The sequence below is a fragment of the Pantherophis guttatus genome, chromosome 3 (genome assembly GCF_059756535.1).
Source record: "Pantherophis guttatus breed Tessera chromosome 3, ASM5975653v1, whole genome shotgun sequence".
Lineage (NCBI taxonomy): Eukaryota > Metazoa > Chordata > Lepidosauria > Squamata > Colubridae > Pantherophis > Pantherophis guttatus.
In genome coordinates, this window is record NC_142065.1 from 55056486 (window position 1) to 55070476 (window position 13991).

General features: G+C 35.4%; 1 protein-coding gene across 11 annotated transcripts in view; it reads right to left on the reverse strand.

The window, feature by feature from the left end:
• Positions 1 to 992: 992 nt before the first annotated feature.
• Positions 993 to 13991, reverse strand: part of LOC117664069 (potassium voltage-gated channel subfamily A member 3) — a 34440-nt gene continuing 21441 nt past the window's right edge. For 3 of the 11 annotated variants that reach the window (XR_009622109.2, XM_087889610.1, XM_060689861.2), the window contains 2 exons: positions 11677 to 11694; positions 993 to 3624 (listed from right to left, as the gene is read on the reverse strand). The gene's annotated coding sequence lies outside the window, so the exon portion shown is untranslated. Of the gene's footprint in view, positions 3625 to 11607; positions 11695 to 13991 lie in introns of all 11 variants that reach the window. The other 8 variants (XR_009622108.2, XM_060689860.2, XM_060689863.2 and 5 more) reach the window with 6 other exon arrangements.

Genomic DNA, 13991 nt, shown 5'->3' on the forward strand with positions numbered 1-13991 from the left:
TACAGAAATGATTTGTCACTACTTCTTTGGGGATGTTTTTTTCAAATTCCCAGTTTTGCTGAGAGCCATTTATTTTCCTAAGTCTGACCTTGCTTATCTTTTTGAGGCCAGACACTTTCACCTAGACAGTGTTTCACAACCTAGGCAACTTTTAAGATGTGTGGACTTCAACTCCCAAAACTTTGGGAATTGAAGTTCACACATCTTATAGTTGCTGAGGTTGAGAAACACTTTTCTAGATGAAAGTATCTGGTCTCAAAAAGATAAGCAGAGTCAGATATAGGAAAATAGATACTGCTATACCCATCTGAGTTTAATCATATTACAAACATACAATTTATGCCTTTTTAGCAAAGGCCAGTTTTTCACTAGTGATTTCTACAATTATCCATGTTTCATAAATCTCGATCACCTTAATAAATTCCTAATGAATATGCCAAATGGAAAATTTGGGAATGGGTCCTAATATATTTGAGGGGCATGAAAATAGTAAAGACCAAGGTACACATATCTACATTGCCATCAGACATAGGACTTCCTTCCTGTATTAGTAATCTTTCTCCCTCTGTGAAAATGTATTGCTGTTGATGTTTTAGATGGTATATTAGCAACCCAGAGTGTCATTAGATAGATAGGCAGTCTTATTTTATTTAATCATAAATAAATAATGAATAATGAATCAACTTAAGCTTACGGATCATTGATATTGATTTGCTCTGGCTCAGCTCAAAGGCACAGAGAAATGATTGACTGCTTCAGACTCAAATATTTTCCCCAGTAAAAGGTTTGTTGGCAATACAGCTACATACTGTAGTCTGTTGTGGGGTCATGGGAATATTCTCTGTTCCTTGCTCTTGTGTGTCTCCAATACAACCATTGCTGCCGTTTTACTTGGTATGATTATCACATGAAATCTGATGTTTTACCTATCTTGAATTTTCTTCCTAGAAACTACTTACAGAATAAAGTTAACCATATGAATGAACAGGATGCATGTTAAGACTTTTTTTATTGAGCTTTGTATATGAAATTATTTGACAATTTAAAATTTCAATGCAAAACATTAAAAAAATAAATTCAATGTTAGAGTTTAAAAAAAATTGCACAACCCCAAAATTCACTTGCATTTACTGTAATTTAACCAATGACCATATCACTATGGAATTTACAGGAAAACAGTATGTACAGATAAATAGAGCATTATGTCACATTTTATTTTCATATAACATTGGAAATACAGATTTAACCCACAGTGCCAAAATGGAAGATGTTGTACAAGAGCACACACCAGGAAACGTTTAATTTTACACTGTAATCCCAATAATAATCTTCCAAAACGTTTTGTTGGTATTTTGCCATGAACAGTTTTCTCCTCTATTAGTTGCAGATCTTCAGAAAGCCACTGTGCAATAGAAGAGCATGTTCTCATAAATATAACATTAATATTCTAATTATGAGATAAAATTTGCAATTCCATGTTATTTACATCCTTTAATATAGTTTATACAAGCAGAAGATACATATAGCTCTTTTTCCTACTGAAATGGGTTTTACTGAGCAGAGCAGTTCCAAAGTAATAGTGGTAGTAGGAACTTCTGTGGTAGAGAAAGTGTCCCCTTTTAAGCACAAATGATAGTGGTTATGATAAAAAAAAGCATATTTGGACTCTTTAAAAATATATCTCTTCCATTGACATAAAAGAGAGCTAAAATAAGCATATTTGTTCCAGAGCTGAAGTACCTTTTCAGCTTAACTAGGATATACAAGGAAAGAAGCAAGTTTTTGATTGAAAAGATCCCACACTATGCTCCAGAATGCCAATGGTAACATGCCAATTTGGGCCACTCTGTCCACAAGCACTACATGTAGTTATGGTAACAAAGCTTTCTGCCTGATAGACACCAAGGAAACATTGCTCATAGAGGAAGAATTAAATTGACCTCAACATACAACAATTATACTGTACTTTCACAAGAAAACCAGAAGTAGCATGTCACTAGAAGTGTTAGAACCTGAGAAGCCAGACAGATAAACTACACATTACATATTGACATATACTGGTTGCCTCCTCTCTTTGCTTTCTCTGCTCTTTCTGGAAATATTTCTTAAAAGAAACTTATGCATGACCCTACAGTACAGAAGGGAATAAGTGGCTCTTCAGCCTGATCAGACAGAGGATCGTATGTCCATAACCTACTTTTTAAAGGCTGTGTTGATACAATAGGTTGCGGTTTCTTCAGCTTTGATCTACCAATAAAGCATATCTTGATTGGGTTATGGATATAACCAAAGCAATAAAGCTTTACAAACTGAACCGGTGGAATTCACACCACATATTAAGCCACAAGCAAATTCTATTATGGCTTTTATGTCTTAAAAGTATAAATTTTGATTCGTGGCTAACACAAGATTAGAAGTGAAACAGTTTTGATGTTTATATGTTTACATTTTTAAAGATTAATGGTGCAACATTTTTAATGAGCAGCTGATTAACCACTTAGTCAAATACTCAATATGTAGAATATTCATGTAAATCATTTGCTATGAATCTTTTTAAATAGATGGGTCTTGTTCAATCTACCTAATATAAAGCACCTTCCTGCTGTTACAAAAATGTCCAGTAGAAGAGAAGGAATGGGGTAAAAGACCTATCAGAGTACTTGAGAAGTAAATTTTCTCAGTAACTTTATTTTGACAATAAAGTTGTCCACAATTAAATTAATTATAATTTATGCAATTAGCTTAATTTTCTAGGTTTACACATGTTTAACCACAAAGTTTCGATTTACGCAGTACCACAAGGCACATGTTGTATAAACTCAGTCATATTCTTCAATGCCTTAAAGTTTTCAAAGATGATTAAGTTCATTGATTAATTTATTTCATTTCTATCCTGTTTTTTCCCCTTAGGAACTCAACTTTCCATATACAGTAGTCCTTCTGCCAATTCTTGTCTACATCAGTAAACATTAGACTAGGTAGAGCTTAAACAAATAAACCCCAAATCACCCAGTAAACCTCTATGGCTGAGTGTAGTTTTGAACTGGTCAGGGGAAAAAAATTCCTTGTTTTCCCCTTGGATTGTATTCTGTGATACTGTAGAGCACTTGTGATCAGGATGGGAAAATGACACAATTGGCTATAAAGTCACAGCCTTCATTTCTTATTTCCAGGCAGGGCTGGAAAAAATATGACTTGCTACAATACAGCTTACAGTGTAGGGATTTTATTACATTCCAGAGAGCAATGGAAGGCAAGGCTAAGCTTTCACCATTATGTGGAAAGTATTTAATGAAGTTTAAACCCTGATAAAGTCCATTTCTAGACTCTTTTATCCCTAATTTCTCAGATTTCCTAACAGCTAGTTTTGATAATGGTTGGGTTCACATATTACACTAAAGCTATTATTTGCTGTAACGACAGTTTATTGAACAAGTCACCATAGCTAAGTTTAAATATCATACTGAATCACAAAACATAACAGACCACAATGGCTGAAATCACACATTTGGAATGGGAAAACTCACCAGTTAATTCACCATGGCCAATACACCACGGCCAACTCACCACAGCCATCTCACCGCGGGACAACTTGCCATGGTCAACTCGCCACAGGACAGCTCGCTGTGGGATAATTCAACAATTCAATTTAATTATTTAAAATAATTTTTAAAAGATTGTAATTTTTGTCATTCACATTTCATTTTGCCCTTCCTTTGACATCCTTTCCTTAACGATCCTATTCCATTATTTCGTCAATGTTAGTGTAACTCATGTCTCATGGCAAGCTGTCCTGCGGCAAGCTGGCCAAGGAAAATTGGCTGCAGCAAGTTGACTGCAGTGAGTTGGCCATGACAAGTTGGTGGTGGCGAGTTGACCATGGTGAGTTGGCCATGGCAAGTTAGTGATGGCAAGTTGACCGTGGCTGTGGTGAGTTGGCCATGGCAAGTTATCGTAGACCCCACACATTCCATTCAATCAAAAGTAAATTGAACTTATTATGACTTAGTGTGATTTGGAAATCCAGCCATTAAGAAGCTTCTTATACAGCTAAGCTTAGATTTCTAGTATTGGTCGCATTATATACAGCATCTGTTTTTAATGCCTGTAGTGGCACAGATTCCATCCTACCCCTGCCAGGTTTAATTTACATCCCCTGGATGTGCCTTTAATTTTATTCAATCTGTCTCTGCATTAGAAAGCAGGGAGAAATCTGTGAAAGTCACTTTGCTCTGCTACTACCCTGTTTTCCCCAAAATAAGACATCCCCTGATAATAAGCCCAATCGGGCTTTTGAGCGCATGGCAATAAGGCCAAGCACTTATTTCAGGGTTCAAAAAAATATAAGACAGGGTCTTATTTTCGGGGAAACACGGTAGTTGGTCATGTATTTATGCAGTTTTCAATAAAAAGGAAAGGTGTTGATCATTCCATTAGTATTTGTTGGATGGCGACCTCAAATTTGAATCTATCAATTCTCCTGTCTTGGACCCATCAGGAATTGTATTATCAGCACAGCATCAAATTCAGTGCAAGTTTTCTTAATATTTTTTGACAGAAGGGGAAGGTAGGGGAATTGTCCACCACTCAAATTTTTATGTAAGACTGGGAACAGGGCTATCCTAGGATGCATGTAGCCCAATCTTGTACCTTATTTCATTATTACTTGCAACATCATTGTGCTTTGTTTTCCAGCCTGCACTGTGTTCTCACCCTTTTTTCTTCATTCCCAGAAAGAGGCCTCTGACCTTTTATGCAACTCTCACCCACAGATTTTCTCAGCTTCTCAAACGTGCCAGTCACACCAAAACAAGTACACCCACTGATGTGAAAATGAGGGCCTGCCAATATCAGAATGGAGAGGCCCTTGTAGATTTAGTAGGGCCAACATTTTGTTAGAATTATCAGGATTTCTTCGCTGCCATTTAGTGATTGACCAGATTTTTGTATTCCAGATCTCCCCAGATGTTTATTTTCTAGCAACAACTCACTCCCTCAGCATGATAGAAAAGACTATTACAATGTTCTCTATATGGGGCTGCCTCTGAAGACCACAACTGGTATGCAATCCAACAGCTTGCCTGTTGGCAAATGAGAGCCATTATAATCAAATGACACCAGTGCTGCACAGTGATAGACTTCTGTGTAGAATTCAAAGTGCCATTCTAAAACTCTACAAGGATAGGCACTCAGGAAGCTCCAGGACCATCTCTTTCAAGTCAAATCTACCCAGTCTATATGGCCTGAGTATGGATACTGAAGTTTGGTGGGGGGGAAGGGGAGGGGGGCAGGATCCAATGATCCCAACCTATTTCTTAACTTCATGCACCTTGAATAGCTTTCCTCCAGGAATATAAGTAGCCCTTTTCTCTCAGGATATTTAGAGATCTATTAAAAGTGAACTTTTTTGTAGAGTCTGTAACTATTTAGATGGTTCTCAGATGAGGAACACTAAGTAGCTGCAATTTTATTAGTTGTACTTTTATATATTTTAGCTCTATATATATTTAACTGGATTATTACGAAGTGCCAGTGATTGTGATTGGTGGCCTATAACAATAATAGCTCAATAACTATTACAAAGTTCTGCATTGCATTGAGAAATTTAATCTTAGGCAGGACTAGCTGCATTTTTAAAAATATTATTAACACATTGTCCTGTCTTGGTTGACTTAACTGGAGGTAACAATTCTAGATGGATAGCGCTATCCTCTAATTTCATTTCTTACAACACCCCAAAATGATGCTGACTGGGAGAACTGTAAAGATATGAAAATAGCAGCAGAATAACTATGCCTGTAGTGATGAACTAATAAATATTTAAGAGAGTCTAGCACAGGCATACTAGATGGGTTCTCCTGAAGCATTAAAAAGTGCCAGTCTTACATATTAATACCAATCACGATATTAACTCTTGAAAACTGAATTGTGGCAGACAAGATAGTATTGTACAGCAGATCAATTATTCTCTGTAACTATATTATTTTAATTTCTATTTTTAGGTGGGTAGATTAAAAGGACAATTGAGAGACATCAGATTTATTTTCATGAAATCTATAATGTCTTTTATAATGGCCTCCTTATAGATCTGTTAGAGAGTATACTGTATGTATGGAAGCTTTGATTTAAGGTCTGCTATGATCCATGGCTATTTTGCAGATGTTTGTCTGAGAATTCCTTTTTAAATACATAACAATACTTATTTTGTTATGTAGCATTTTAAATTAATAAATACAAATGTACAAATTGTAGCATTTAATTAGGCTCTATGCTTGGAAATGGGACCAGAAAAAAATAATTATTTCTTGCTACACAAATCCCCAACAAAGTCATAGGCATATTATTATGGGAGTCATATTCAAGCAAGGGCAAAACAAATTTCTCAACTAAAGCAGATGGCATCCACTCCCACAAAACAAAATAGTACCTGCTCTGCATTTACTGATGTTGCTCAGGTATGTTTTGCAGCTAGTTTTGAAATTTGTTAACAAATGCAATCTACATTTGAACTTTCGCCCTGAGAACTGATGTAAAATGGTTGTAAGACCAATGGAAAGGTTTATGTAATGCAGTATAATCTCTAGAAGGCATTTAAATAGTTCCTGTCTGTATCTTACACTTGTGAAAAATACTTGCTAGCATTATTTACAGGTGCAATTTTGAATATGTTCTGGAGACTTGGCTTCAAAAAAAAGTTGGACTGAAATTGAATGCTATAAACCAACTTAGTCTTCCAGGGTTTCTAGACAAGCTCATCATTTACAACCAGCATTCCTGGTGGCCAAGAATGATGAAAGCAGTAATTATAGTTTAAAGAAACAGAATTTCCATGCCTCTGGTTAGGAAATGTGGGCTGTGATCATATATGAACTGCTGAAAATGAAATAAAAACAAGGGGTAGGCAGAGATTTTAAAAAGGAAAGAGAAACATTACTAAGTTTGCGAAAAAGTATTCACCTCTTTCAGATTAGCTGAAAGATTTGCATATCTGTGCCACTGAATGTTATCAGGATTTCATGTGTGTCCTACTGACATATAAAAGGAGTCTAAATGAGCAAATACCTGTTGCCTGTTTCATAAATCAGATTCATTTATCATTTTACCATGCTTTTTAGAAGAGTAACTAAGCATCGTATACATGTTAGGAGCAGGGAGACCTTGATTTAAGTCCATAGTCAATTGCCAAATGTCATTAGATAACTTTGGATGCAGCAGTCATCCTAATCTATCTCATGAATTTTTACTTTTGATACAAGATTGGAAGATGGAGTACTAAAAATCATACCAAGACTGTTGTACATGTTACTTAGGGCTTTTACTGAATATGACGATCATGATGTTAAACACTTATTGTTCAGTCTCAGTTTGGGTGAATATTACTTTTGTATAATTTTATGTGATGATGCAAGCAATTTTCAATGGACAGTGCTGGTACCATAAATTAATTAAAGCTCCCCAACAGATTGAATAATATAAAGTCACATTTTTACCAGATTTCATGTACAGTCATTTGAAATCTTATACAACCTTATGTAAAAAAAAAAACCCCACTAGTTCTTCTGACATTTTAGTCTTTAAAAAGTTTAAAATAATTTTGTAATTGGGTGCAGCAACTCTGACTTTAAAGACATAGAAGCTGGCTAAAGGATCGACTTTCCTTTAAACGCCTACCTGGTTAAGATCTGCAAAAAAAGGCCCTCTGGGCAAAGCTGTGATTATTGGGAACATGGGAAATTATTTTATTCTGCATTACCTGAGGCATTGTGGAATGCTATGATTCATCGCAACTCTCTTGGCTTTCCAGTAGTGCTAGTAGTGGTTTTAATAGTGCTTTTTAGCATAGTGGTTCTGAACCTCAAAAACATTAAAATGTGTGGACTTCAACTTCCAGAACCGTCCACATATCTTAAATTTGATAAGGTTGAGAATCATCGCTTTAATATATTCATTGTTTTAAAGTTTTTGTTATATTTGGCTTTAGTTGGTTTTCTTTGATGTTACATACCTTAGTGATATTTGCTGAAGAGTTGCATAAATATTCTAATAAATGAAATAATGACTTGAGAATCTGTTTGCGCACCATGTTCTATCAGCTGCTTTCTTTACAGGTTTTCTTCCTTTACTTGATTAATGATTGATTGGTTATTACTTCAATGGGATAATTTGTTTACTTAGAAAATGCTGAAGATGTCATTTATTTCTGCTGATATTTACAGCAATGTTATTAATAATACGAATTCTACATAGTAAAATGATACTACATGTAGTCCGCAACTTAACGATCACTGGAACTTCTGCTGCTAAGTGATGTGGTCATTGTAAGTCATGCCTAACTTTACAATCTTTTTTTTTTGCTATGATCATTAAACAAATCATATGGTTATTAAGCCAATGTTGCTTCCTCCATTTGCTTTGGTTGTTACCTCCTGGGAAGGTTACAAATGACAATCACATGACCTCAGGATACTGCAACCATTGTCAGTACATGCTGGTTGCCAAGCGCTTGAATTTTGATTATGTCACTTTACGTCATTGTAACTTTGAATGGTTTTAAACAAATGATTGTATGTTGAGGACTGCCTGTATTACAAAATTGTGGTTGTGGTTAATGTTATGCTATGCTAGATTTTGCCTCAGTCATTATTCGTATTGGAATAATGACCGAATAATTACATTTCTTATAGAGTTAGTCCTCAACATACAATCATTGGCTTACAACAGTTCATTTAGCGACCATTCAGAGTTACAATGGCACTGAAAACAGTGACTTATGACCATTTTTCAGTTATGACCTTTGAAGCATCGCCATGGCATCAAACTTCAGACGCTTGGCAACAGGTTCATATTTATGACCGTTGCTGTGTCCCAGGGTTGTGTGATCTCCTTTTGCGATCTTCCGACAAACAAAGTCAATAGGGAAGCCAGATTCACTTAACAACCGTGTCACTAACTTAACAACTGCAGTGATTCACTTAACAACTGTGGCAAGAAAGGTCGTAAAATGGGGCAAAACTCACTTAACAAATTTCTCACTTTGCAACATAAATTTTGGTTGTAAATTGAGGACTACCTGTATTTTGTGACTCCTAGATTTTGTGATCTTTAAATGTTCCACACTTTTTTTTTGATTCTGTCCTCTACTGAATTGCCTCATTAATAGCAGACATATCTGACCATTTTAATGGTTATGCACCTTGCTGTGCAGTAAATCCACCCCCCCCCTTTTCTATTCCATGATGGGAAGGTGGTTAATCTATTTGACATCAGGTATATGGGGACTTTGGGCTTTGATAAGAGAACGCTGAGTGGTTACCGATAAAGTATCATTTGGAAAGATCCAAAGACAAATAGAACATACACTTCCCCTCAACTATAATAGTTCCTTAAATTGCTACTTTCTAGCCAGACCCAGATTGTTGGGGCAATATGCTGATTCTGTAAACCACTTAGAGCTGTAAAGCATTGTGAAGTGGTATATAAGTCTAAGTGCTACTGCTACTTTCACCCTAGTTAACAAACAAAAATGTGCAAAAAAATGTCATGACTTAAATATTCCAATCTTAATACAAATTATTCTAAATGTACCAAAAATATACTCATAAATTGTCTGTGCAAAATGCCAATTCCAACCTCTATTCTGATATTGGAACATTTCAACCATGTAGTGTTTTGCTCTTATTTCTTGTTCAATATATTCCTATGGCACAACTTATTACTTCCACTTATAAATCAGCATTGCAGGCTAGAATAAATGGCGCTTTTGAGTGAATACCTCATTATATAGTCACAGTATCTCATTTATGGCATTTTATGAAGTCCTGATGACATCCTCTGCCATTTATATTCCTCCCATGTCTTCCTTCTCCTTTCCATTTAAAAAAAAAATTAGCTAGAGAAAAGTGATTACAGAGGAAAGATAACTGCAACTATTTGATCGGGATTGCCAAGAACCATCCCTCAGAAAGTATACCTTGCATAAGAAACCCCATCTACCTATAAAAGGTTACAGAGTTATGCCTTGAATAATGCTACAGCAAGATAAACAAATCTCTATGGCTTTTGCTCCCTCTCCTTGCAGCTGCAAGGCACCAGGCTCCGCTTGTTTCAATGAAGCATGTGTTCAACTACGGCTCAGCTGACCGTAGCCATATGTTATCGCTGAAAACATTTAGTAATGGAGTTCATTTTCATTAAAGCAACCAGTAAGATATAATCCTGAAAGTCACTCTTAAAATTTAGACTGTGATTTAACAAAGTGCCCCTGATCCTTCTTGAATTGATGATAAGTCTATGGAGGTTAAGCAATTCCCAGGTTCTCTTTTATTACAACATTCTACAGGAATAAAAAAAAAATTATATACACTGCAATTCTCAGGTTCTTACCGAGCCTTTTTCTACCTAGGGATGGCATCTTCTACAATTATCCAACCATTATTTTGTCAAATAACTGGAACAAGGACAAGCTTTATTTTACCTCAATAAAGGCGATTCCAGAAGGTCATTAATGAAGAACTGGCCTTTTTCCCATTGAACAAAATAGGATTAATTTTTCTGTAAACATGCAGTGAACTGCATAGACACTACACTATTTAGGAAGAAATACATATTTTATAAGAAAAAGGTGATTCCAGCTAAGTCTAGTCATAAATACATACATGCCTGTTGATTTTGGTTTCCTTATTTAAATAAAGGCTTTAAAACAAGGCACACATTTTTGAGCTTATTGTTCAAATTCCTTTGGGGATTCATTTAACTATGATTTCTCCTTGTATACAAAGACTAAAATAATTGGTATATCTTTTTATAACAAATATATCACTTTATAAATAACAGTTTACATGAACAAAAATTCATTAAAAATAACACAGAATGATGATTCATTTCACATTACTGTATAGCCTACAATAAATTGGTATAAAACAGTCAATGCATATGGAATGCTTATTAGCTGTTCAATGTAAACAGGTAGTCCTTGACTTACAGCAGTCCATTTAGTGACTGTTCAAAGTTACAACAGCACTGAAAAAAGTGACATATGACCATTTTTCACAGTTACAATCTTCGCAGCATCCCCATATCACGTGATCAAAATTCAGTCTGCGTGGCAACTGGTTCATGCTTATGCATGTCCTGGGATCATGTGATCATCTTCTTTTGCAACCTTCTGACAAGCAAAAGTCAAAGGGGAAGACAGATTCACTTAACAACCAGGTTACTCACTTATCAGCTGCAGTTATTCACTTAACAAATGTGGCCAGAAATTTCATAAAATGGGACAAAATTCGCTTAACAAATGTCTCACTTAACAACAGAAATTTTGGGCTCAATTGTAGTCGTAAATCGAGGACTACCTGTAGTAAAGTTCCAGTTATCAAAGCTTGCATGAGAAGGCAGATATACCATCCAAACAATTGAACACCTTTTCCTTAGCTGTGATCATATTTGTAATATTGCATTTGGTTTCTGTTACAATATAAAAGATGTTCATTTCTGTATAATACTCTTGTCAAAACACACAGAAAGTCAGAGCTAAATATTAACATAGTGAGCATAAGAGGGAAGACCATCCTTCAGTTCTGTGCATGATGCTATAGTATAATTAGTTACTTCTTCCTGATGTCTTTGATTCTTTTTTTATAAATAGTTTAAAGGTTGATGGAGTTCTGTGGCACTTACTGAGCCATCTTCTGTTATCTGTTGAGTAGAATAAATTAGAGCATTTATTATATATTCAAGCAGTGAACGATGACACATTTGTAAAGGCAGAACAAAATCCCCTTTGCATAATTATTGTGATAAGGAATAATTACATTTTCATTCTCTAAAATAAAAATGGGTCCATCTAAATTCAATGCTATATGATGCAGGTCACTCATGCAAATATCTTGAAATACGTGCCATTCATATGTTAACACCATTTTACTGCCAATCAATTGTAATGGCACAAATATATTTACTATGCATGCAGAAAATATTTTACAGACTCCCAAGTAAACAATATTTTTTTTCTTTGCTTTGTAGCCCCATCAATTTTTAAAGCAGGAATATTTTGGGATACAAATGCTAAGGTCAAATTTCTGCCATTTAAAAGTCAATTCATACACAAACAGACTGCATTCTTAGCATGTTATTTCCTTTCTGTATATATTTTACTGTCTAAGTTAGTCCAGCAGCCAGAGAGGCTGGAGTGAGATAAATCTAGCTAATGCATCTAAAGGTTGATGTAGGCTGGTCTGAGTTATTGCAAAACATTCCCAAATGTGCTGCAATCAAGCAGAAGTTACCCTGCTAACATAATTCAAGCAGCATTTAAAATTAAAGTGTAAGGAGGAGTTTTGTAATGTTGTTTGTAGTTTTTTCGGTGTTCTTACATAAGCTAAATGTTTCAGAACTATTAAGCAAGATTGTGGTAGATCAAGATCAAATCTGTGGTTGATTATTTTCAATCAAGTGAAACAAATTACCTCTCGGTTTTCTGCATCTTTTCATATGAACATCAGAATTACTAGATTGCATGTGTGATTTTTCCCCCCCTGCACCCTACATATCCAGAACAATCAACAACTGCAATGAATGTGGAGAGTAATGCAACCTGTACAAACTCAATATCATTTTTTTTCTTTTTTCTCCATTGATATTGATTGATCCCTTAATTCTTATACATAGCCCAGTTTCTATCAAGAAAGGAAATCAATGCTTGCACTATCCCATGCTAAACTCTATCAGTCTAAAGAAAAGACTGTAAACTTTCAGGATCAGTAAGTTTGGCATTTACAAAAGAGCAGTAGATCTCTACATTTCATATGCTGCTCATAACTTCTTCTGTAGCTCATTTCCTCAGAGCTACCACATGAAGTCAGTTATAATGAAAAACCATGCAGAAAGCCAATTCTCACTCTTTATTCCAGAAGAAAATGAGATGTTGTAGAGAGGACTGAGAACACAGAGGATTACTATGCACAGTAATGCTTCCATTTAAGAAAGTCAACTAGAACCAACAGCACAATATTAGCAATACAGTCCTTCAAGTTCTTTGGTTCTATAATCTCCCATGATTTAAAATGGACACCTAACATTAGAGCCATCATTAAAAAGGCACAACAAAGAATGTTCTTCCTGCATCAACTTAGGAAGTTCAGACTGACCCAGGATAGAGTTCTACAGAGGAATTATTGAGTCTGTCATCTGTACTTCTATAAACTGTCTGGTTTGGTACAGCAATTAAACAGGACAGGTACGGACTCCAACAGATAGTTAGAACTGCAGAAAAAACAACTGCAACCAGCCTGTCTTCCATAGAAGACCTGTATATTGTACAGCTCAGAAAGAGGGCTGAGAAAATATCTGCAGATCCTTCACATCCTGGACATAGTGTTTCAACTCCTCCCCTCAGGATGCCCCTATAGGGCACTGCATGCCAAAACAACTAAACACTAGCCCATTTTTTTTCCTTTGTGCCATTACTCCTCTGAACATCTAATCCTCACAGTATTGACTTATGTCTTAGTATATTTATTCATGTTGTATGGCTGTAGTATTATTATTATTATCCTTCTCATTTCCTCTACGACTCCCTTATTGATATCATTATTATGATTATTATTGCTCTGTTGCTTTGCATGTACAAGTGAGAGCTTCTGCAACAGAGAGAAATTCCTTGTGTGTCTAATCACACTTGGAGAAATAAAGTATCATATTCATTCATTCATTTTGCTAACAAAATTTGAGTGTCCACATTTATTTATTTATTTTATTTTTATTTTATTTCCAATTTATATACCGCCCTTCTCCCTGAGGACTCAGGGCGGTGTACAGCCAAAATTAAGAACATGAAATACAAATATTAAAAAACAATTAAAATATATATAAATTTGGCTCAAAAATTAAAAATCACAAACCAATTAAAACATTTAAAAATTTCTTCTTAAACCAGCCCGGCTTGCTGGAAAAAGTGGGTTTTAAGGGCACGGCGGAAGGCACTGAGGTCTTGG